This window comes from Balaenoptera musculus, chromosome 8, assembly GCF_009873245.2.
Source record: "Balaenoptera musculus isolate JJ_BM4_2016_0621 chromosome 8, mBalMus1.pri.v3, whole genome shotgun sequence".
In the NCBI taxonomy this organism is placed as follows: Eukaryota; Metazoa; Chordata; class Mammalia; order Artiodactyla; family Balaenopteridae; genus Balaenoptera; species Balaenoptera musculus.
In genome coordinates this window covers 8,646,746-8,651,880 of record NC_045792.1, presented here as the reverse complement: position 1 = coordinate 8,651,880, position 5,135 = coordinate 8,646,746, and positions in this window count along the sequence as shown.

Here is a 5,135-nt window from a genome sequence, read left to right as displayed (position 1 = left end):
TTCCGGATTCGCTAATCAGCGCCGCTCTTTCAACGCCCAAATTCCCCCTCATTTGCTTACAACCGCCGCGGCTCCAGGCAACGCGAAGCGTGGTGGGTGGGCACGTCGCCCTCCGTTACGCCCTCCGATTGGTCGGTGCCTGTTGGTCCTGGGACCGGCCTCACGTTCTATTGGATAGAGGCAGTCCTGGCTCCCCACGCTCGCCCCACCCCGTTGTCAATCACACCTTCCCTTAGGTAACCCACGGGACCATTGGTCAGTCTAGCCTGAGGGCGGGTTGTTGGGCGGAAGAGCTGCTTTCCCGGCCTTCCTCGCTGTTACCATGGAGACAGCAGCGCAGGGCTGTGAGGCGAAGAGTCCTGGCCACCTCTTCCTCCATTCTAGACCTTAGTGCCTATTCCGGAGTCTAATGGTCATCACAGTTCCCGACCTACTGGCTCCGGCGGACCGCGGGATTTGGGGGCAAGTCAAATTAGGCCTCAGAGAGGGTGTCAGGCTCAGTCATTAAGGGTCCCTAACAAGCCTCCTGGAGAGAACCGAGTCCGAAGCACCTTGTAATAACATCACGTTTTCATTCGTCCTTACCTCGCTTTTTTGTATTTGGCATTATTCTTCCGTTAGCCTTACGACGTACACTGCAGCAAGAATCATTCTACTCACGGGACAGACTGGGGAAGAGGAGCCAGGGTCAAATCAAGTAAATCTTCTGTAGCTACGCCTCCAGGCATCTGGAAATGGTCCATGCTTTTAGCAAACTGCTCTTGCCTAACTGCAAACTAAAACTTGCCATGATTTTGTTCTGAGGCTAGAGCCTGTTAGACCAAAAGACCTGTAAATCAGGCCAAAGGAAATAAGACAGAGGATGCATGCTCCATTGCTGAATCAGGAAAGGTGAACAGACAAAAATCAAAACAAACAAGACCAAATGGGAGGGCTGCAGTATTCAAACCTTTGACCTTACACAAGATTCTGAAACATCATGAAACAAACTGTTCAATCCTGGAACACTGAATCTCTGATTTAGGGAATTCAGCTCCTGAATCACAGCTTTATGAGTGAAATGGAAGAAGATGGTTGAATTCCACTGAATGTATGTCTCACATTTATTCTACTTTCAAGGTTTCATTTGCAGTCATGTGTACTAAACAATGATTTCTTATGTGTTTAACAACTTAACCTTACATGGCCCAATGAGGAGTTCTGTGGTTAAGAAAGCCATTATTTTGATTAATTCATTTCGTTGGAATTGCATGTTAACTGTAGCTAAGCACTGGTAGGGACTTGGAGGATACAAAAGAAATACGATGTGACTCTTGCCTTAATAGCCTGTGGTTTGTTGACATCAACAGCACATGAAACAATTAGGAAACACTAAACAGAGATATGACAATGTGCCAAACTTAATTTATAGTTAATTTCCCCCAAAGATAATAATACTACTACATATCTGCAGGAGCACTGTCGTCTTCAGAGCACTTCTTCACTTTTATTGTTTGGGGGAAATATTGCTTTGGCTGGAGTTACTGTGGGTCTTCATGGTACAGCTAGAACTAATGCTGGGCCCTGGCATATGGGTAGGAATGGGAAAGGTGAAACAGAAATGGAAGGGGATCCACGGAGAGAAAACAGTTTGACAAAGAGGGTGAGACAAGATTGGCCACTGAGTATCTGGGGAATAATGTGGAGACTGGCCTCAGCCAGAGCAGAGGCAATAACGTTGTGTAGACCAACTGTTCAGGACCAGTTCTGGGCCTTTAATATTTGGGGGGAAAGTGTTTAAAAGCTTGAGATTTGGAGTTAACCTTCTTATACTCCTAGTGATCAAACTGACTTTAGTTAAATTATAAATTAAGAATAGGGTATGACTGAGGAAGCACTGCAAACTTCTTACATCTTCCTGAATGGAGATAACGTTTTAGGTTTTCTCTCTCATAAGAAGGAGCCCTCCCCCAAAACCCAACTCTATCCTCCCTTAACTGGGAGAAGGTATTAGTTTTCTGATTAAATGTTCATATCCTACCCTCCCATTGAAATTGAGGGAAGTGCTGTTACCATAGCACTCCATCTTTTGCCGTCACTTAATCAAAGTTCATTCTGCAGAAGATTGATTACTTGACTATCCAATCTTTCTGTTTTTAAAAATTGTCTTCTGTACACCAAGTGTTATACAGCATTCCATATCTCTGCTGTAGATGTATCACTCACATTGTACTTGTAGGGTGTACATAGGTACCATATATGTATGAATATCATTTTGTTTAATTACAATTTTCTTTTCTCCTAAACAAAAAAGTCCAAGCAAAAACAGCAGTAATAACCAATGTCTAATTTCCTCTTTCTCAAATGTGTAAACTCATTTGTTATGCTGCCTGATAGAGGTGGGGTGGCAAGAAGGAGTCATTAGGATTACCGAGTGCAAGGAATGATTTCAAGAGAAGACATAAAGTTTTCTTGTTCGTTTTATAGTTATCAAGTTTTTTTCTGCCAAACAGCGCTGAATTTCTTGTATACATTTTCTCATGTGTTGTGATTATTTTAGCATTTCTGCAGATCTGAAAATGTACCCCAAACTTAAGTAATTGTTAGTTATTTGCTGAGATTCCAGACCTACCATTGTTCTATTCTGCTGATTGGAAAACTGGGTTAAAGAAACGCCCCCTCCCCGCAGTACTATTGTCAGTAGTTGAACCTGAGTTACTGGCCTTCCAGTGTCACCCAGAATCACGACTGTGATGTTTCAGATCATAATATTTACCTATTGCCGTAGATCAGGGGTCAGCAAACTATGGCCAGTGGGCCTAAACTGGCCTGCCATCTATTTTTTCTATGACCTGCAAGCTAAGAATGATTTTTACATTTTTAAATGGTTGGAAAAAATCAAAAGAAGAAAAATGTGAAAAATATGAAATTCAAATCTCAGTGTCCATTAAGTGAAGCTTTACTGGAGCACAGACATGCTCATATGTTTACATGTTGTATATGGCTGCTTTCATTTTACAACAGCAGAGTTGAGTAGTTAATACAGAGGCTGTATAGCTCATAAGCCTAAAATATTTACTACTGGGCCCTTAGAAAATGTTTTGATCCTTACCATCTTAGAGGTCTCTAATGAATCAGTTTCCATGGAATGTTGGAACTGAAACAGACTTTTGAAATCATGTAGTGTTAATTAAAAAAAAAAAAATCTTACATTGATAGAGATAAGTTGCTTCTTCTTAAAAATCACAGAGTCAGGGGCTTCCCTGGTGGCGCAGTGGTTAAGAATCCGTCTGCCAATGCAGGAGTCACGGGTTCGAGCCCTGGTCCAGGAAGAGCCCACATGCCACGGAGCAACTAAGCCCGTGCGCCACAGCTACTGAGCCTGCGCTCTAGAGCCTGCAAGCCACAACTACTGAGCCCACGTGCCACAACTACTGAAGCCCGTGTGCCTAGAGCCCATGCTCTGCAACAAGAGAAGCCACCGCAACGAGAAGCCCGCACACCGCAATGAAGAGTAGCCCCCGCTCGCCGCGACTAGAGAACGCCCCGCACAGCAACGAAGACCCAACGCAGCCAAAAATAAAGAAATAAATAAATTTATTTAAAAAAAAAATCACATAGTTAGTGGACAAAACTGGTACTAGAACCGTGGTTCCATTGGTCTAAGTTTTTTTTTCATTCAAGTGTCTTTTCTCACATGGAGCTTACCTTACTTACGATGGGAATGATGTTATATAGTCTGGAGCCAAGGATAGTTAATCAAAAACTTTCCTGACTTTGATCTCATGTCTCATCCAAATATACTGCACCATAATCAATTTATGGATACTTGGACTTTCATTATTTCAGCCAATGTGAGTTGTCTTCTGTCTTCCACTTTTCTCATTTCTCAAAAGGTGTATGGCCATCATGAAAAACTTTCTCACTTTTATGCTCTTCCTCTAAAAAAAATCTTTCTCTTTCAACAAAGGAATTCAGAGGCAGCTGACTTTCTATTCCAGTCTAAGCTTCTTAAGGGAGGTGAAGACAATTAGAAAAGCATAGGACACAGTTTTTACTCTGGAGCCCATGGATGGGCCATATGTGTGGAGAGGGGAGGTGGGTGTCCACAAACCCACCAAAGGGTAAGGTTTAGTGTATATGTGCATATGTGGGCTTTTCTGGGGGGGTCAGTGGTATCCATGGTTTTCATAAGATTTTAAGAGTCCATAACCCCAAGACGTGTTCTGGGGAGAAAGCTGCTCAGATGTGTGGTTGGGGAGACTGGTCTAGGTTCTCAGGTCTGTAAGACTTCAGCAGATAAAAGAGAAGAGCTCTTTGCTCACTTACATCAGCCCACCCAAGTTTTGTGTGTGTGTGTGTGGGTGTGGGTGTGGGTGTGGGTGTGGGTGTGTGTTTTACCTCCTCTGTCACTCATAGAAGTGATAAAAATTCATCAGATTCACATAACCGTTGAACTCAGAGGGTGATGAAATCCCAGTATAATTCTCTCCAAAGAACGTTCTGATTAATAGAAACTGCAGAGGAACTAATTTTATGAAAATAGCAAATGGGATTGTTTTAGCTGAAGCAAGCCGGGAGAGTGAGTGCTGGTGCCGAGCGGAAACAGCCGCGTTGTGCGGAGCTGACAGCTCCAATCTGGCCGTTTATTTATTAAATGTCTTTCCGCTGTAAATTATTAAGCCTGGATTCTGGGAGATGAGGGAGCTGACAGGATAAGACAATAGAACGGAAAGCAAACCTGGACAGCTTCCTTCAGAATTATTGCAGCACTGTGTCTTGTGAAAACCCCTGCCATCCCGGGTTTGGAGAAGGGGGAGAGTCCCTCTTTGGCGGGACTCAGAAATGGACGAGACAAGTAACATGCTTTTGATTTCTGATTTTTATTTGCCAGTTCTTACACATCAGAATGTTCTTCAGAGAAAATTCAACCTGTTGGCTCAACAGCTGGGAGTCAGGCATTTTGTCTATTCTCTGCAAGGGCTGTTTTGCCCAAATAAGGAAGAACTTGGTCAGCTTTACCATTAAGATGTATCAAATGAAATGTTTTAGGGTCCGCAGCTGTGAGAAGACTGGGTTCATTTGGCTTATTTGACAGCTGGAAAGGCCTTTCATGCCGACAAGGCGTTCTAGGGTCTAATTCTTTTTTTTTTTTT